At 42.9% G+C, this 20,992-nt stretch overlaps 1 protein-coding gene and 1 long non-coding RNA gene across 4 annotated transcripts in view; one reads left to right on the top strand and one right to left on the bottom strand.

Moving 5' to 3' along the window:
- ZFHX3 (zinc finger homeobox 3) overlaps nucleotides 1-10,731 on the bottom strand; it is a 255,803-nt gene extending 245,072 nt beyond the window's left edge. For 2 of the 3 annotated variants that reach the window (XM_053399814.1, XM_053399815.1), the window contains exons 1-2: nucleotides 5,120-5,222; nucleotides 2,615-2,726 (exon numbers count right to left, since the gene is read on the bottom strand). The gene's annotated coding sequence lies outside the window, so the exon portion shown is untranslated. Of the gene's footprint in view, nucleotides 1-2,614; nucleotides 2,727-5,119; nucleotides 5,223-10,716 lie in introns of those variants that run through there. The other variant, XM_053399816.1, reaches the window with a different exon arrangement.
- Nucleotides 10,732-10,878: 147 nt separating this feature from the next.
- Nucleotides 10,879-17,302, top strand: LOC128419319 (uncharacterized). The gene is made up of 2 exons (XR_008331834.1): nucleotides 10,879-11,480; nucleotides 16,964-17,302. It is a non-coding gene; the product is annotated as an uncharacterized LOC128419319 (long non-coding RNA).
- The last annotated feature ends 3,690 nt before the right edge of the window (nucleotides 17,303-20,992 follow it).

Below are 20,992 nucleotides of genomic sequence, written 5' to 3'. Positions count from 1 at the left end.
GGCAACAGGAAAGCAGAGAGGTGGCCAGCCTAATCTCCCATGGAAGTGAGTTCCACAGTTTAGGAGCAGCCATTGAAAAGGTCCTCTCTTGTATCCTCACCAAATGTGCCCATGAAGGTGGCGGGACCAAGAAAAAGCTCAGAAAATCTTAAAGCTTAGGCAAGCTCATATAGGGAGAAACAGTCCTTCAGATAACATGGACCCAAGCTGTATAGGGGTTTGTAGGTCATAACCAGCACTTCTAACTGTGCCAGAAACAGACCATTTGCCAGTGGAACTGTTGTAACAAGGAGTTTTTGTTCTCCTTGTAACTGGCTCTAATCAGCAATGAAGTCATAGCATCTTGGACCCACTAAAGTTTCTGAACCCTTTCCAAAGGCAGCCCCACATACAGCACACTATAGCATAGCTGTCAACTTTTCCCTTTTCTTGCGAGGAATCCTATTTGGAATAAGGGAATTTCCCTTAAAAATAGGGAAACGTTGACAGCTATGCACTATAGTGATATATATGATGTGTAATTAAAACAGATATCACTGTCCCCAGATCAGACATCTCCAGGAACGGACACAGCCAACACACTAATTATAAATGTGCAAAAGTTAAGCACTTTTCTGTTCATTTCAATGTGAGAACTTATATCTCTCATTAAAGTCAATTAAACTTAGAAGTGCTTGACTTCAGCTGAATTGTAATGCCATTTTTTCACAGAATAAGATCAAACATATTTACTTATTTATTTGTTAAATTGGTATCCTGTATTTCCACCAATTGCTGCTTAAGGTGACCTGCATAGTCCATCATCGATGGCCAGAAGTCAGCTGGTATAGGAATATATGACTTGACAGAAACAGAGAGTATGCACTGTTAGATAAATCTACTTTCCACAATTGGTCAACACAAAATTTATAAATGATCCCTCTAAAATGATCTCTTTATAGCATAGTTGTGAAAAGAATGACATTAAATATGCACCAAAGCCGAGACTGCATCTCATTTATCTCAACTGCAGTATGGACATTGGTATGGATTCACTGAGTGTTGTTGGATGTGCATTTATCACACCAAAAGCCACATCTTTTTATTTGCTTTTTCTTCTGTCTTTCATTACCTTGACGTATCACGCAGTTGAATTTGGTTTCATGAAAATCTGAATATTTATGACTGGATGAGACAATTATTTGCATTGGTTAGGAGAGTTTGAAATGTTTGCCCATCTGGTTTTCAACATTCTTCTGCCATTAGTAATCACAGTTAATGATCTTCATTTTGAAATCTGAAAGGGCAATTGCATCCTGTTGATCCTGTTAGATCACGATGTGTTTGTAATTTGTCTGGGGGAACTAGTATGAGTTGGAGGAGCTATTCTAGCAAACTACCACACATTTCTGTCAGGAAAATCAAATAGGATTATGTTGAATAACTGTTCATCTCCTCCCATTCCCATCCAAGTGTTTCTACCTGGTCCCCCCACCCTGTTCCATACAAGAAGAAGAAGAAGAGTTTTGGATTTGATATCCCGCTTTATCACTACCTGAAGGAGTCTCAAAGTGGCTAACATTCTCCTTTCCCTTCCTCCCCCACAACAAACACTCTGTGAGGTGAGTGGGGCTGAGAGACTTCAGAGAAGTGTGACTAGCCCAAGGTCACCCAGCAGCTGCATGTGGAGGAGCGGAGACACGAACCCGGTTCCCCAGATTATCAGTCTACCGCTCCTAACCACTACACCACACTGGCTCTCACCACACAAGGGACTAGATGAAACCTTGGAGAAATTCTGGAGTGCAGTGTCACTTATTTATGTAATCACATCAAGTGCTACATGTTTTTCATCTCACTCAGGCTATGCAGTACTGTTGCCTCCCCAGTTTGGTTATGGTGGATATCAGATGCAAGATACTTGGAGTTGAACCCAGACAAGTTTGAAGTTGTGATGGTTGGCATAAATCTTGTGACTTGGAAGGGAATAGTCTTAAGAACGCTTGTGCTCCTACTCACCACATTCTAAAAACAAACATTATTTTCAAAAACTGTCAACTGTAATTTGTCCTATAATCATTTAAAAAAGAGGTTTGTTCCCTTCATCAACAATAGTTTGATTTCCTTTGTTTCAAACTAGCATCTTCTATGTACCATTTCCCACAATTTCTGAACTAATCTAATCTAAATGGGATTTTTGTGATCTGCTATTCAGCTTTGAAGCAATCCCATTTTTGCTCCATTCACCCTGCACACCCAACATAGATGGCTTTAAGCCCTTCTGTTTAACAGCACTGAATGCTTCTGAAACTGAAACTGTATCTAGGAGTCCAGGATTCAAAAGCTACCAGATGTTTGTTTCAGAAATTACTCTGTCTTCTAAGAAGGCTACACATTTTGCCTTTGCTTAGCACCATGAACATTCCAGAGGCCAAAGAAACCTGTGCTTGAAAACCACATAGATGTTCCTCCTGTGCAAGTCAATACATTTATGAAGGTAGCAATCCAAAATAGGTTTTTTAGAATGCTTAGGCAGCAGTCTTTTGCACCCTTACTTGTAAGGCCAAATGATCTCAGTGAGACTTACTTTCAAGTATATATGCACAGGATTACAGTTAGTGTACATAAATCTTACCTCAACAAGCCATTGAGACAAAGCTGTGGCAACAGCATGGCACTGCTCAGTTGAGGAGAGGAACTATTCTTACCCCTTATTGAAGGTGGTGGAAGTTCTTCCCTTTCATCACCTGTACAAATAAAAAGGAGATCAGTGACATTATTCTGAATAATTGGAATTTGCCATGAATTAGCATTACCCTGATATCCCTTGGTGCTAGTGTCGGTCATCTTCCACCCTGAATACTCCTTGACCTTCACTTGGGTGGTTTTCTTTAGTCTTTCTGTTTTTCTTTATTTGGTTTTTCCAGCATCTGCCCAAGAGGCAGTGCTTTTTTGCTTCCTAAAAAAATGTTTAGGGGTACTCTCATTTTCCTACTCATATTGAAATACTGCCCCTCAATGAGGCCAAACTTTGATTCACAAAATGTTTAGGGGTATGCATACCCCTGCGTACCCCCAGAAAAAAGCACTGCTGAGAGGTATTAATATTAACAAAAATAGCTTCCAGATGGGTAGACGTAGCCTGTAGCTTTAGCAGGAAAATCAACAAAAAGTATTTTTGTTATAGTATAATAATATAATTTGTTAGGTTTTTAAAGTTTATTTTTATTAGTTTTCAAGAATCACAATTTAATAATATATCCAACTAAAGGCAGGGCATAGAAAAACTAAGCATATTAAATAATAACACCCAATCTAAGATCATGATATTCATATTTCTCTAGATGGAATAGGAAGAGATACCTAAGCCTGAAACCAAACTTGCTAGTTTTCAAGGTGTCACAAGATTCTTCATCAATTTTACAAAAACAGCTTTTCTTTTTTCTGATTTTGAACACATAACTACTTAATTTGTAATCCTTTCCAGTAGTTTCTTTTTAAATCTCCCTTCCGTTCATATTATGTGCACTGCAGCAAAGTTATCCATGTATATAACAGGTATAATACATCTGGCTATATGGAAATTCAATATTTTTTATTCAAAATTAAGCAGATCCTCCAAATGCAAATAACAGCTAGATTATCACAAGAGACAGAAGTGTGCATGCACTATAAACATGTGCATGCACTATAAAGTCCACAATGAGCCAAGTAAAATATTTTATAGTGTGCATGCACTATAAAGTCCACAATGAGCCAAGTAAAATATTTTAACATCAAAATGTTAAAGATGTTAACAGTGATTCAGGGGTTTAAGAAGACCCAAAGACTGTGTACTGGCATAGCAATTGGCAGTGGATTATTACTTCCAGTTGTCAGTTACTACAGTATTCCTCTGAATATCAGTTGCTGGGAATCACAGATGGGGAGACCGCTGATAACCTCAGGTTCTGCTTGCAGGCTTCCCACAGGTATCTGGTTGGCCAGTATGAAGAAGGATGCTTGACTTGATAGCACTTTGGCCCAGTCTAGCAGGGTTCCTCCTATGTTCTTATGCCTTGGGGCTATAAAGCTGAAGAGAGGTGCACTCTAATGTCTGCCACCAGCCAGGAAACCAAGGACGGTTAGGGAGTTGCCTCTCAAGAAGAACATCATGGCAAGGGGTAGATCAGCAAGATCCTATTTATCAGCCAGTGACAGAGCAGCTGATCCAGTAATTGCTTTCACCTTCTAATTATTTAATATTTTTACAGTGATTAGAAAAATTTAAATGTTTTATAAGTATTATTTGCATTTCCCCCCTTGTATCTCATTATGATCCTGTTACTTTTCTCTGTGCTGGCTACCTATCACCTGCTTCATCAGCTTAAAGCTATCAATCCCTTATAGTTTTCCAAATAAAACTACAAGGGGTATGTGCAGCCAGGGGTGCCAACTTGAATAAAATATGTAGAGGGGGGTAAGCCCTGCCCCACATAATCAATCGCCTGATGACGTGCACCCACACTATTTGAATGGAAATGCCCATCACCTTTGATGGGGAACCTGGCCCCTTCAAATATTTTATGGGGGAGGGGGGCAAAGGGACATCAGCTCCTAGGAGTTGGCTCCTATGTGTGCAGCTAACCCTGGATTTTTGATGCAGTTATCAAGGCAAGGCAACAAAAAATTGGTATAGGAAAGAGGCAGGAAGTAGCATGAAGACATGACTGAAAGACAAAGCTGAAGCAGGAAGGGACAGTAGCTTCACTAATGGGGAGCCTGCTTGACCGGGGAAATCAGGTCCTTTCCCATTTCCCTAAAAGTCAGTGGAATGGCATTCTTTTCACTGACCTGCATGGAGGAAGGGAAAATTGCCACCTTGAGGAAGGAGAGAATAAATCTCAATGCACCTCAGACCCCTGCTAAAGACTAGTTTCTGGATCAGTTTCAGTCCTTCCAGTTATGAACCCACACCTTTCTGTTCCTTATCCTTTCCACTCAAAAGCTCCTCTGCTTTCAGTCTGTTAAACTTCCTCATCATGATGCTCTACTGTATATGGATGGAACAAGTTCCCCCTCTTTATATGCCAAGTCACTTTTCACTCTTCCTTCAGCAAAGTCACACATTTTCTGCTCTCTTTGCTACTAGGCTACCCACCTCTGGCTCTTCTATCTCTTTCTCCCTCATCCAGCCACTTGTCCTTCTTCCCCATGAAATGGGAAAGGCAGCCAAGAAGAGGAGCTCTGGAATCTTCATGTTGCAAAAATGCTGGCAAAGAGCAACTGTTATGGAAGCTTCTGTTGCCAATATTCCAATCTGCTTCTTCAAGGCTGCAACATGTCTCCCTGTTAAGTCAATCTGCACCCACAGGGAGTGGATTTTCCATTCACTCCTTTGCTCCCTTGATCTCTCCATTCAGACACAAGATGATCCCACAAGAGGCCCATCTGCAGCCTTATAAAACAAAAAAATGTAGGTTGCAGAATGAGCAAAAATCTCTCCTCCAGGCTCCACCCCACAGCAGTTATGAGGCTTTCAGACCCAGCTGTCCCTGATAAGTCGGAAGCTATCTTCCCATGTTATGATGAACACACAAGAGGAGAAACAGGATTGCACCCACTGTCTTCCTCAATTCCACCTCTTAAACATGCCCCTAATAGCTGAAAGAGATGGTGCACATACAAACTGCATGTGTGATCAGGAACACTGACTTTTTCAAGGTTCATGACTGAACAGACATAACTACACGGTGCCAAATGCATACAGGAGTGAAGCAAGGGGAGCAGCCACATTCTTGCCCCTCTTTCTATTAATGTTTATTGTAACATACAGGGCCGCCTTAAGCATATCTGGCACCATGGTGCAAAGCTCCTTCCCGCCCCAGTTTCCCAGAGTTGTCCACCTTTTTTTAGGGAGGACGGCGCTGCCGGCAGGGCTGGAGGAGGTGGGCAGCGGCTGGAGGGCGGCTCCTCTGGCGGAGAAGAGGTGGAGGCTGGACACAGTGCCTCCCAGCTCAGCTGGCAGCTTCGTGCCGCGGTGGCCATGACAGACGGAGGCTCCGGGTGCGGCATGGCAGAGGTGGGCGAGGGCAGCGAGCTGATGCCGGGAGGCACCACATCCAGCCTCTGCCTCTTCCCTGGCGCCTTCCAGAACTTGGCGCCATGGCGCCCTGCACCACTAGCCTCTATGAGTAAGACGCCCCTGGTAACATATTAATAGGGTTCTGGTTGTGACATAGCCTTTGGTACTCTGTGCAAAACTGACATCGTATCATCAGCTGACCAATGTTTAATTACAAATTATTGTATCCCATCCCATCAGTTTCCCAAGAGAACCTGGGAAATTATAAGTCTATGATTTGAGTCCATGTTGGCTATCACTTACACCAAACATGCAGGTTCACCCTGTGATAGGCTGTAAGGAGAGCTGGGATGTGTCTACCTGATGCTAGAAACAGAGCCTCCTTCAACCTGCTCCATATATTTGTATGCAGTACAGCAGCTACAAAGACATCCTTGTATGCTTCTGATCCTTATACCACAAGCATACTAGAGTTATGAGCCTGGCCTATAAAATCACATGGTGGTTTTAAGAAATTAAATTATTTCTTTATGTTATATTGAAAGTTACCATGGCCCCAGAGAGGCTAGAAAATGTGTTTATTTACAATTGGAAGCTAAGAGAAGCTGGGACTTTCCAAAAAGCACCAAGGAGGATTGAACAAGTCTTCAACAAAAACATAAGCAATAGAAGCTGCAGAGAAGCACCTGGGCTCTGTGCCAGCAAAAGGCATCTGCAACATACAACTGATGTACTCTATGGTGGGCTAGTCCAATAAAATATGCACAACTTTTAAGAGTCAAACATTTCCTTGTTTTAGCTTTGCATGCTGCAGTAAGGCGTGTGGAAGAAAATCTTGAAAAACTGGCAATAGCCTCGCTATCCATGTCCATTTCCCTTGCTTCACATTACAAGGCTTGAAGTAATCTATTTTTTGTGTATCCATTTTGCAATTTCAGCTCACATCTCTCCATAATGATAATTCCACCCCCAGGCACAAGAATCCAGAACTACCTTTACACTGAATGCACAATTCACACAATATAGTTGTTGTTTTTGATTTTATTTTTTGCTGTTCTCAGAGGATGGGACAACTTAAACAGCAAACCCTGACCACATCCTTAAACCCAATCCAGTTCCTTCAGGATAACTCAGCTGTGTGCAGGCCCAAGATGAGTGTCATGGAAATATTTAGCCATCTTAAAATATTCTAAACATTTGTACTCCACCTTGCGAAACAGAATCTTCACAAGGCAGCTTACAACCAGATTTTAAAACACAGCACAACAGTAATCTAACTAGAACTAAATGCAACCTACACAATGAGAACCAACACTGCAGCAGAGGGAAGCAAAACCCTCAGCAGAGAAGACATGATGAATAGATAGATGCAGACCACAGAGTGTGTGGGTACCAGCAACATCCTATGAATGGCAAGAAAGGGAGGGGACAGCATGGCCACAGAAGAACCCCACTGGTACTCAACTCCTAGGATAACTCTTTGCAAACTGACAAGCAGCCAACCCCTCTTCATCCTTCCAGCTGTCCTGTATGTGAGACTGTCTAGGAGGCCACACTGAAAAGCCACGGCATCTGCCTTTGTCTTGCTGCATGCCCACATACTGAGGAGCCTGTTTGTGTCTAATCACAATTAGCACCATGCCCAATTCCATGCCCTGTGCTAATTCAAGAGGAAGAGCATGTCATTCCCTGCCAAGAATTACAGCTAATCGCCAAAGGCTCTGTGGTACGCCTGCTTTGCCTTTCATTAGGCTTTTGTTTCTAATGGCAAAGCTGGTGGTCTCCTTTTTGCTAGAAATCACCGTGGCATCACTGAAAAATGCCAGCACCATCTCAGATTGCCTAAGGACAAATGTAGTGCCTATGAGTGATAGCAAATTTCCCCACCACCGCTTAACACACAACAACAACAACAACAACAACAACACACACACACACACACACACACACTATGCTCAACAGTCAACTCAGGGGTCTGCCAAAATGTTCATATTACAGCCCTGCAGCCCAAATGTAATGTGAAACTGGCAGCTGCATTAAAGTCTCAGGAAAGTGCAACACAAGAATAAACTCTGTCCCTATATTTGCCCCTTTGAATTTGTTTGTACAGTATAGTTAAGAGCAAAAATTCAGAATAAATACTTCTGACAAAATAGAACACATTATAAATATACAAAAGGAGGGCAATGCAAATGAAACAGCCCATGCTCTTTGAATGACCCTTGAGGCCAGACACACACATACACCCCGCCAAGCAGTACAAAGACTGTTCCACTCATGAATTCTCAGTGCAGAAGAGTGGCCACTGGAGGGAGGGAGAGTCCTCCAACTACTCACATCTCCCATTAGGCCTAGGTATGGTAAGGAAGGACCTCCTCCACGTTGTTCTGTAATTGGAGCAATCCAGCACTGAGAGACACATTTGTCTGCCATAACTCACTAGGTCAGCTAATCTACTTTTTAAAATACCGTAGCTTTTTGGATGCACATTATGAAATACAGAGCCTGTGGTCATAACTCGAATAATGCCAAATATTTCAGAATGAAGTTTCTTAAAAGTGTGCAAAAAGACCACTGGCAAAGTGAGTGCCACAAGTGATAGGGTCCTTCTGAATTTGCTCTGCACTAAAGAAACCCAATCTTGCAATAACTCCAGGAAACATTGTGGAAGAGCAAATTAGATTGCTAAGGACATCACCCAAGTGTTATAAAAAGCTAGGATAAATGTGTTGTTCATTTATTTACATAATAGTAGTTTACTGCTAATTTTTTATGATGATGATAATTCATAATGTATTAGTAAATGTACAATCGTACAACTGTTTGTTTGTTTGTTTTAATAAGTGGCATCTGTACAACACTTAACTTGTTTCCTGCTCAAACTTGAAATCCTTTCAAAACAGTGACACCCCCTTTTGCGAAAGATACAAAAAGTTTGAAAAGTAGCAAGTTCATCTTGGCTAAAACTGCTCCCCCAACACACACTCCACAAAACCTGGGAATCTGGCTAACTGCTTCGCCTCCACCCCTTGCTCATTCTGTGATGTCTGAACTAAGTATAAAATAAGAATGCAGCAGATTCAAGCCAACTGCAAATCCGATAGGGGGAGGGTAGTGGTGATGAAGAATGCACCACAGCCCCTTGGGATAACATGGTGATTTTAAACTCCTGGCTTTTCTTCCATTTGGCTGTATCATTTATATTCCCTGACCCAGCAAAAGCAGTTGGTTCTACAGTCTGATTAAAGGAACTGGGCATTTGATCTGTAATTGTTTTTCAATGGCTGTATCTTCTTCTGTGTTATTGCTTTACACGGCTTGCCTTTGTACAATATTGAAAATCAATAAAAGTACAAAAATGTATTTTTTCCCTCCTCTTAAAAGTGAAACAATCTTGTTAAGATTCTGCTGCAGACACTTTGCAATGGTAGTACCCCCTTTTTAAAATAGCACTTCAAGGAGCAAGCCTGGCAATCCCAGACAGTATGGAAACAGCCATGGCACAAATGCCCTTAGTCATAGCATTCAATCCAATCTGAGAACAGTCTTTGGACTGAAGCCTGTCATGGCTCAGGGCTCAACCACACTTCCACTTGCCCCAGGCCTAGAAAGCATGGGTCCGAAGGGTTTTCTACTTGACCTGCGCCTTCTAGGCATGGGTCCAATCAGTTTTGGTTGGCCCATTGCTTTCCCCAGGAAAGCCTGCTCTTTACCGCTGAATCGGTACAAGTGGAAGTGGAAGTGTGGCAGGACAAATGGAAGTGTGCATAGGATACATCAACTAGCTAAATCCAAGGTGGGTATCTGAGAGGCTCATCTCCCTACTATGTTCATGGCATTCCCAATGTCATTGCCAGCCACTTGCGGGAAAGCCAAAGTGTTTCAAGGTTTTAGAGACCTGAGGCCAAGAACTGCTGCAGCTTGGTGCCACAGCCCCCCAACTGTACTTACAGTATTTAAGAAGGGCCAGCACTTGTTTGCTCATAGGGTGTTTTGACTGCAAATATCTGCATACTGTTGGACGCTAATATGACAACTGCTCCTATCTGAATGGCCAAATACTGTTTCGATAGAGAAGTTTCAGTACAACTTTCTAGAAACCATCAACATGCTTTGAGACCAAAACTAGTGCTTTTGCTCAAAATGCAGGAATTTCCAATGAATATTATTCTGAACATTTTAAATTTTCACTTCCTTTTTTGTTTAAGTAGAGAATTGAAGTGCAAAAGTCACCTCCCTCAGCTACATAATTTGCTCAGCTAAATTTGCTGCAAGCGTCACCAATGGCAGATTAAAATATATATATAAATATGACAAGCAAACAAGAAGCCCAAACCCAAATTCAGTGGTTGGCTCCTCAGTTTCCTTGATAACTAGACCATCTACACTTCTCTCATCTGGCTTTAAGGGAACACGGGAAAGGGAATTTGGATTGTTTTCCTGTTCCCTCCCTATCCCCTTTTAATTGTCTATTATATTATAAACCTGAGAATATGGTCTAGGCTGTTTTCTTAATATCTGTACAGTGCCTTAATACGAGGGCAGGAAAGGGGGAGCAGTGCTGAAAGGAGTATCAATGGGGTGCCAATTTGATGGGGTCCTCAATTCCTATAAATGTGAAACCAAATGCTTCATGGTGCTAAATAGGCACCCCTTCCTCCTCCACTACTTACCACTTGTAGGCTTCAGCACCCACTTGCTCACCCAGCTTCCTATAGGCCTGGCACATTGTGGGGCCTAGCTGGAAGCTGAGAGTGGCCAGCCGCCTCCTCATCCTGCTGCTATTGTTGCTGATGGAAGGTTCCAGAATAGCCAAACAGCTGCCTATCCTTGCTTTGGTCCCTTGAGGCCTTTACAGGGTGTCCTTCAGGGGGCAGAGTCCCTTCATGGAACAAGGCACCAAGAGTCATTAATCAGGAATAACAAACCCCACAAGTCCTGTTTCCTCAGAACTGAACGGAATAATTACCAAGTTGGTGTGGGGTGATGTGAGAGAGCGGCCATATTTCCCATCTGCTTAAGCAGCCTGAGGGAGGGACTCGAGGAGGAGGAAGGGTTAATGCGTACTATGGCGGGTGCCACTATTCTGTGTTAAGCCAAGCAGCCTAGAAGTTGGAGCCAGGCTGGAGCCAAGATGGCTGGCTCCCCAGCCTGCCCCACCAAGAGAATTGCCTCAGGATGACAGAGAACTTCTCCCTCCTCAGAGAGCAGCTCTTGGACCTTGAAGGGGGAGGGAGCCTCTACTGGCTCTTCTCCTTCAACCCTCCTTCTCATTGGCTCCCTGGTATGTCTGTTTCAGATAAGAGGTGGCCCACTTACCTGGGCCTTGTTAGTTTGATTTACCCCTCCCTTGCTTGAATTCCTCAAATCCCAGCAGCCTTTTACAACAGCCTGACACAGATAACATGGCTGCAGTTATTTTATTCCTTTGATAAAGGTAAAGAGCAGCAAATCTGTATCTTTAATAACAAGGAAAGAAAGAAATGGCTTCTGCCTTATTCCTACTACTTCTCCTTGCTTTGAGCCAAACAGTCTCTTCTATCCTTCCTCCATGGTTTCTGCAGTTGGTGTGTACAGAGTTGTGTCTGGCCAAAGGCATTGTGTGTGTGTGTGTGTGTGTGTGTGTAGTTTTCTGAAATATTTAGGGATTTTTTTAATTAAAAAAAGTGTGGTAATTTGCAGTACCTAAATAAGAGAGAGCCCAATGGACAGTGGAGAAATAAATGAATGCCTACTAATACCAGGCCCCATCTTTCAAAATTTGAGGAAAAAGAGATATGAAATTGCCCTTCTAGCTAGGAATTAATTTAGTGAGGGACGTGTAACCTTACAATAGCTTTAATCTGGGTATATCTCGGAGAGATTTTTAAAGCTTACTTTGTCTACTAGGCCTGCAGTCTGAGCCAATCTGTGTTTACAGTACTTGGAATGAGTAATGAGAACAATGAGACTTGCTCCCAAGTGTGCACTGGATTGCAACTTTACTGTGCAGTTTGGGCCCTGAGTCTTCCTCCCACCCCACCTAACCATCCCAATTCACACTGTTATTTCCTAAGGATTTCTCACAAGATCCAGACATTCCCTTATAAAGTGAAACAACTCAGACTGTTGGTAAGCTTCAAATCTGTCACTCAGCCAGGAAGCTTGCTGAGTTGATCCTGAGTCACTCACCACATCTTAGCCTAATCTACTTCACCAGGTTGTTGTGAGGGTAATATTATGTGGTGGGAGCCAACTACCACCCTAAGATCACTGAAGTCAGTTAAAAAATGTAATAAACAATAACTGGGTTTCTCCAAAGCTTCCATACTATAGGAATAAACATATAGGCCTCCCTTACAAGCCTGTTGTAAGGATTATTGCGACACTTTGAGCACTTAAGAGGAAAGCACTGTATAAAATCTGTCTGATTATATATTTTTATTTTAGTCAGGGAAAGATTTGTTGTTTATTCCTAAAACATTATTTTATTTATAATATGGTTTTAAATTATTATCTCGTTTACTTCATTGCTTAGAACTTCTTATAAATTTAATGCAGGACGGGCAGGAGTCCAATAAAGATAGATGAGTATTGCAGTTCTCCTTCTATCTTCCTCCTCATTTGTTTTACTTAGATAGGAAAGACTGAAGCTCTGTCCCTCCTACTGACAGAAAAACTGAGAGATAAAAGGGGATTTAAATGCCTAGCAAGTCAATTGATTTGGGTGTTCCCAGCCACTATCCAGCTGCTGGGAATATAAATAGAGCTAAAGAACTAGAAAATGATAAATTGCTACATTTCATTTGCTATATTTTTCTGGTAAGAAATTTTTTTTAGGGCTGTTTTCCAATTTCTGAGCCAAATCTCTCCTTTGGGTGCTCTAAAAGTGAGCTAAGCTTTGCTACTTAGGAGAGGAGCCCCTCCCCGCATCTGCATCTGAAGGCTCCCATAATTTGGCTCAGTCATGGGCTCTCCATGGGGTGGGCGTAAGTGTGTAGGCACAAAGAAAGGTCCCAAGAACCAAGATTACACTTTAAGGGCTTATTGGGGGTGCGTGCGTGCGTGTGTGTGTGTAGAGAGAGAGATTCTGAAAAGAACACTCGGTTTTCACATGGATTGTTTAGAATTTCCGATGAAACTGCAGAAATGTCAATGCAGAGTAGGAACAGCCAATCAGAAAGCAGCTCTTTGACCTTTGCCCTTCTCTTCCTCAGCAGGACTGCTATTATCTTCAAGGGGGGAGGGCCCTCCTCGCCTCTTGTTATACCTTTTTTATGATCTAGGATTCTGAAGATAATAATGACTCCATGTTACATAAAACAGATACATTAATGTCACCAAGTCCCAAAAGTATGGAATCAACCCAACTCCTTCAGAAAGACTGGGGGGAGGGGAGTGATAGAAATTCAGAGAGCAGAGCCTTAATAAGGCCGAAAGAAGAGAGGTGCTGCCTTAGACCGCTTTTTCCTTCCTATTTGAAATGGGATATTTAAAGGGCCCTTTGGCTAAAGGAGATCAGAGTCTTGGCAAGATAACTGAGTATGACTGAATGCGCTGCCATCAAAGTGAACAAATCAAATGTGTGATTTTGATTCGTGCTGTAGAGTGTTAGCCTATTACACTCACTTGCTACAGCCCCAGCTGCTAATGGGGGAGAGGGGGAGGACATACCCAGGCACCCACCTTTCATCTTGGGGATGCTTCTCCCCAGGCTTGGCTCTTTGGTGACACGGCTTGTTTGGCCTCAGTAGAGTGTAGATTGTGATCCAGCCCTCCCCACACTAGAAACCCATTGGCTTCTCATTTGTTGGATGTCTGTATCCTGGTTTCTGGGGTCACAAGTAGAAGAGAATTTATGTTGTGGCAGCAGCAAATCCCACTAATTTTTTTACGTGAGGAGCTAGTGCTGCCTCTTGATCCTGGCTGAGATAGAGTGCCTGATCGACCAGCAGTGTATTTTCCAATGTATCCTGCCATGCTACATCTTGAGAGGACAAAGGAAACGAGAAGCAGTCTTTGTGGTACTCCTGCATAAGGCCTCTTCCAGAGCCTGGAGATGTTCCTCTTGCCTTGTTTTTATGTACAAGTGTCTAAGAAGGAGCCCCCACCCGAAAGGCTCTTTTCCAACATAAATTCTGCTTAGGGCTTAAGGGTCCTCCCTTTTCCATCTTAATTCTGTTATACTAAGAAAATGGGAGTGTTATGTTCCATTCCTGCCTGAATTCCAAGCTAAATTCCAGACTAGCTTTGGTCATCTTGATAGATGTCTTGAACAGGGAACTGGATAGTGGGAATGCAACCACCTTGATTTTACTTACTGCATCTCTCAGTGGCATTTGACACCATTGATGACCATCTTTCTGTCTGAACTGTCAAGCCTGGGCTTAGGAGGCATAGTATTATTATGTCTCTAGTCCCTTCTTTAAATTCAGTACCAAAACATAGTTCAGTACCCTGCCCTGTTGCCTCTGGTTTGTGGAGTGCCACAGGGTCCATCTTATTCCTCCTATTCTTCAACATCTATATGAAGCTCCTAGGAGAACTCATCCATCGGATTGGGCTTCAGTGTCATCAATAGGCAGATGGCACACATCTCTACCTTTCTTTTCCACCTAAGAATCCCAGGGGAGGCTGTGGAACTCTTGAAGAGCTGTCTGAATGCACTGCTGAGATAAATATGGAAGAAAACACTGAAACTTAATATGGAAAAGACAGTGGTTCTATGGGTTGAGAAGTCAGCCAGTCTGGATAGTGATGTGAAACTGGTTATGGATATAGTTACATGAAAATGGGGGGGGGACTTGAATAAAAGATGGGGGGAGGTAAGCCCTGCCCTGTTTAATCGATCACATGATGCAGTGCATGCACACAATTTGAATGGCGATGCCCATCAACTTTGGGGGCCTTGCCCCCTCAATTTTTTGGGGGGCGGAGCAAATACCTCTCTGCCCCCAGAAGTTGGCTCCTATTCATGAAAATTGCATTGATTACCAGTAAGTTTCTGTGCTCAATTGAAAGTCCTGACCAGGAATCCAGCTATCTAAAGTAGTACCATCATCCATATAATCCTGCCCATAAACTAATATCTGGGGTGTATGGGGTGTTTGTTAGCGGAGGGGTAGTACCTCTGGTGAGGGACACATTGTTCTCCTGTAGTAGTTTATACAGCTTTGGTCCCTAACCTGTACTCAGGTTTGACTTGTGACTGGCCTGCCAAACCAGGTGAGGATAGCCAGTATGTCTCAAATCCTTGATGAGTTAGGAATTTCTCCTGCATGTGAAGATCAGCTCTGGTGGATTGAGCGTACTAGACCAATAGTGGGTCCAACAATCAAGAAGGCAGCAACTGTACATGCTGTAGAGGAAAAATCTGTACCCACTGCCTTGTAGGACATCTTTGGGAAAAGAAAAGGCTAAGGCAGAGCTTTCCAAACTGTGTGTCGTGACATGTTAGCGTGTTGGCTGCAGTGTGTAGGTGTGCAACGTGAATGCTCCCCATGTTCCTCCCAGGGCTGGAAAGGTATTAGATTAACTTTTGGTTTGCTAGCAAAACTGAATTACTGTGTCATGAAATGATGCATGTCTAAAAAGTGTGTCACCAACATGAAAAGTTTGGAAAGCTCTGGGCTTAAGGAATAAACCCTACATAAATCTTGTATCCTCCTTCCGGCAACTCCTGCAGCCAAGCTGGTGCCAAATGTATTGCTCTGATTTTATTTGGATGACATCTGCAAGGCCAAGAGGGGGGTCTTTTCATCTGGGCAGCCCAGGACCTCCATATACACTGCCCAATCTTGCTTCCTGGAGAGATCACTTCAGTGCTGCAAGGGGCAGGCCTTGGTAATATGGTGCCCTGTGTGAGGCAAAAAATTGACACCCCCACAGCCCTCACACTACTTTCCCAAAAGCTGAGTAAGCAAGGTGCTGGCAGGGTCCTAGAGCCCTCCTGCCTCCTTCCCAAAGCTGGGTGAGCAATAACTAGGCTTTGGGAAGGAGGCAGGAAAGTGTTCTCTTGGCTCAGCACTTTGTGTGGGGAAACTAGTTGTGCTGCCCCAAATCCACCTCTGATGCTGCTAACGCAGAAAAACAACAACATTGGAGGCAGCAGTTATGAGTTACTGGTCCCTGCAGCCACAGCAATTTGGCTTCGCCTTAAGAGGCACTCTCCGTTGTTTCTCGAGACAGATGGATGACAAACAAACTAATATCTGTTTCAGGGGTCTTTCTTGAGAGCTTGCCATTAACTTGACATATACAAGAGGAAGGGCTTCTCACTGGCTGTCCCCCTAATTTAGAACTTCTAACTGATATACATCTTGCTCCTTCACTACAGGCCTTTGGCAGGCCTGAAATTCTCTTCACTGCTGCATTTACCTAAGACCCAAAGTAGTTGTGTATTTCAGAACAGCAAGTTCAGAATAATTTGTACCCTTCTCTAACGTGACCACTATATCTCCACCCGTGTCTCCTTCTTTATATGTATCTCATTTTGTAAAGTGTGGCTGTAAAAATTGGCTTTAAAATATTTTAAATAAATAAAATGCTGCAACCTGGTGCCCAGTTCAACATGATACTGATCTGACAGGCAGCATGAAACCCTGCCTGCGGGCATTTGTAAAGCTAGAAGAGGAAGGGATCTATTATTAATGGCAGAAAGTGAGGTGAAATCAGGGCAGGGAAATAACATGAGCCATGATTAGTGCACATTATTGAAGAGGCCCAGGAGTTGTTACCTTTTGGATGCACAGAAGCCACAGGGAAAGTGTCAGGCTGCAAGATCCGCCACAACTCTTTCCTATTTGCTGATTAATAACACTCATTAATTAGAAGAGCACATAATGGGATTGCTAATTGCAACTGATGGAAGTCCCATCTTTGCTAGAAACATTCTGGATTTGGCAGATCATATAATCTCCTTGTCTTTGATTTCATCTGTAGCAAAAGAAAAATGCAGAGAAAGAGAGGCAGAAGCAGGGAGTCAGAGGAAAACCCCAAGGATAAATGTAATGGATGGCAAAGTCTCTTTGAACTTATGTATACAAACCAGCCCAGCTACTATCCTCAACATCCTCCTGAAGGCCAGAAAGCCATAAAAATTTCCAGAGTTTGAGCAGTCATGAGAGGCATCAAGTGCAGGACAAACTCTTATTGTAATGCTTCGGGAAGAAAGAGAGAAAAATCCTCATCCTGAGCACACAGCCCCAATTGTAAAGCAGGCTCATGCTGGCCTTGTAAAAATCTGTTTATTTATGTATATTATATAGGCTGAGCAAGTGATTACCAGCGTGACATTATGAGACTCTTGGGGACTCAAGATAACCTGAGTACTAGGAGCCAGCTCTGACTTTGGGTGGCACACAGATAGGTGTCAGCAACATCAGGAAGATCACATCCCAAAATCCAAAATAGTCAAAGCTAAGTGGCTTCTCCTTAAGTCTCCAGCACATCCTAAGACCAGATCCAACTAGATTCAGTCACCACCACCACTTAGGTGGGACTTTTAAGACAAAAAGGTAGACAGTTGCCCTCTGCAACCACCCATCAACCTCTCCCAGTGGCATAATGGGTCAGTGCACCTGGCTGTTAAGCAGAAGTTTGGTGGTTCAAACCCACCCAGGGGCAGCTGGGTAAGCAGGATTCCTGCACTGCAGTGGGTTGGACTAGATGACCCTTGTGATCCCTTACCAACTCGACAGTTATATGATTCTAACTCTAAGGTGATATCAAAGCCTATGGGTGTGGATGGGTGCGTCATTTTCCACAATGACGAGAAGCAGTAGCGTGACTCACACAACTGAATAATACAAATATAGACATGGTAAAAAAAAAATCAACAGGGCATTGAGTTAGGTCAATTTTAAGTGCAAAATAAAATAAGGGAACGCAAATGCGAGCAATTGTTTCCTTTGCTAATACTATTTTATTATTACATTTGTATACCACCCTTTACCCATAGGTATCAGGGTAATTCACAATATTAAATCACAATATAAAACCACAAAATACATAATCAAAATATAAACAAAAACAACCCAATAACAGTTGTTTCCTTAACTGTGTATCTCCCTAGAGGCATTCACTGCTTCTTTTGTCCCAAGGCACACGGAATCATAGAATTGTAGAGTTTGAATCATCTATTGTAGTCCAACCCACTGTTACAGGTGGCCCATATAGGATCAAACCCACAACATTGGCATTATCAGACCATGCTCTAACCAGCTGCCCCCTTGAGATCTCACAACTCACAATGCCAGGGGTTAACAAGCCTCTATGCATGGTTCCTGATATGGAAGGCAAAACCGGAGCAGCCCATAGTCAGTCTTTGCGCCACCACTGCCACCCCCCACCCCTCCACACATGCATGTCCCAGTAAGTACCATTGTAGCTCCCAGACATCCTAGAACTCTGTGAACATGCCAGGAGTATCTGAGAAAAACCTTCGTGTCCTGGGTGATGGCAATGACATGTCCTTAAGCAGACCTTCAAATCCCCTGAGCCAGATAAATGAAGGTGCTCTTTTATTAATGGAAGGGGAATGAGACAACAGTGCCAGGATAGCCTAAACCCTTCAAGAGTTCTACTGAGGGCTGGGGCTTTTCTTCCCATTCTCTCTGTCTGTCTCTCCACTATAATCCTTTCTATTGGCTCGCCCAGTAACCTTACAGAAACTTCTCCTCTCAAGTGCCGCCTATTGAGCTCTGCTCTCAAATTGCCCCCAGAGCCCACTGGATATTCCTTCAGATGTCTAACAAGCGTCGAACACAACTGAGGTTTAGAGAGACACAGAAATCAATACTGCGGCTTCCACCAGTCACGCTGAGGGATTAGTCGTCCCAAGGAAAAGCACAGACAGTTGAATAAGAGAATCATGACTCCGAATAACCTAAGAGGTTTATGAAGCTCGAAGGCAGCCTCTGGCCTCCTTGATAACCTCCAGTTGGCCCAGAAAAAAAGGAGGCTGTGAAAACATTCACTTAGCTTCCTCCCCTTCTCTGTCAATGAGGGCAAGCTCTAGAGCTCTGGGGTCAACAACAGTGCACTAAGGCACCACCACAGAATGTCCAGGACACAGTGACCATTTGCCGCACTGTTTGTGAGGAAGCACATAGCTCCCCCGCCCCTCTCCAACTTGCTAACATTTAAGACGTCTGGTGGCAACTTCAGCTTGTGGTGCCAGCTTCAGGTCATTCTTCCATGACACAGTGTGTGTGCAGAAGGAAGGTGACAAGATGCCTGGGTCAGGCACTTCAGCCACACCTGTCCCACTTTGCAAGGAGAAATGCTGGCAAGCTTTTGGCATTCAGTTGAGAGACCTGCTGATGCAAAAGATGACCACCGCCTCTATTGCAACATGACTTCTGCCTGTTGAGGGCTTCAAAACACAGGCTGTTGCCAGCCTTCGTGGCTGCTTAGACCTCACTGGAGGATGGGGACGAGGTAATGAGACACACCTGAATCAGACACAGTTGGCTGCAAAGACTAGTTGCAAGCCGGGCAGGGTCCTCTGCGCCAAGATTCTGCAGTTTTCAATTAGTTATGTGATGCATAACTGGTGTCAAGTCCGGTGTACAGCCACCCAAGATGGGCGAGAAATTAAATGCAATTCCCATTTATTTATTTATTTTTTAAAGATATTTATTAAAATTTCCAATTTTTATACAAACAAAAAGAAAAAAGCAAAAAAGTTTAAAAACACATAAAATTCACAATACCTAGTTTTCAATGACATATTTCCCTGACCTCCTCATACCTCCCCTTCTTGTATTCCAATTCAAATTATTTATTCAGCAAATCCTTATCTCAAAGCATTAAAGCTAAAAACCCCTTGATTTCTATCCGACATCATTCAACATTCATTAATTTTACAATATTTCTGTAGATAGTCCTTGAATTTCTTCCAATCTTCTTCCGCCGACTCTTCTCCCTGGTCACGGATTCTGCCAGTCATTTCTGCCAATCCCATGCAGTCAATCATCTTCATCTGCCATTCTTCCAGAGTGGGTAAATCTTGCGTCTTCCAGTACTTTGCAAAAAGTATTCTTGCTGCTGTTGTAGCATACATAAAGAAAGTTCTATCCTTTTTTGACACCAACTGGCCGACCATGCCCAAGAGAAAGGCCTCTGGTTTCTTCAAGAAGGTATATTTAAATACCTTTTTCAATTCGTTATAGATCATTTCCCAGAAAGCCTTAATCTTAGGGCACGTCCACCAAAGGTGAAAGAATGTACCTTCATTTTCTTTGCTAAATGCAATTCCCATTTAAAGGTGAACTTACCTAATTCACACTTTCCTAAGCAATATGTGAATAGAAACATAGCTAGCCTTTGAAATTACACTACTCTGAATTTTGCCATGTGGTTCTCCAGCCAAGGAATGTGTACCCAAATGCATATACTATGCTAAAGTATGCATAAAAATGCATGTGGTGGTGAAAATAACGTACAAAATCCATTATACTATATATGGGGGAAGTGCAGAAAGTGTATACTAGGGGAAGTGAAAACAAAGATGTGTATGTGAGGAGAAATTTGCATTAAACTGCTGGTGAATTTTGTGAGGACTTAAAAAAAATAACAATCTAATGTGAAGAACAGAATTTAAGATTGAAAAACTGGTAAACTGAGATAGGTCAACACTGACAGATTCACCCATTATTAACAGTCACCTTTATCAACCTGGTACTCTCGAAATGACTACAACTCCCTATGGTGGCTGGAGTTGTAGTTGAACAACTTCTGCAGGGCATCTGATTGGTGAAGGCTAGTGAAGTGGGTTGTGTTGGACTTAGACGATGGAGACTCAGGTTCAGTTTGCCACTAAGCCTAACCTTTACAGGTTTGTAGTAAGGCTAAAATGGTGGGGGGTGGGGTGGGAGGTTGAGGACAAACTGTGTGCCACTATAAGCTCATAGGAGTGGGGGAAACCCAACTGGAAAATCACTTTCTTAGATATATTCTCAATGTTGT

This window comes from Podarcis raffonei, chromosome 8 (genome assembly GCF_027172205.1).
Source record: "Podarcis raffonei isolate rPodRaf1 chromosome 8, rPodRaf1.pri, whole genome shotgun sequence".
Lineage (NCBI taxonomy): Eukaryota > Metazoa > Chordata > Lepidosauria > Squamata > Lacertidae > Podarcis > Podarcis raffonei.
This window is presented reverse-complemented; position numbering and strand designations above follow the sequence as displayed.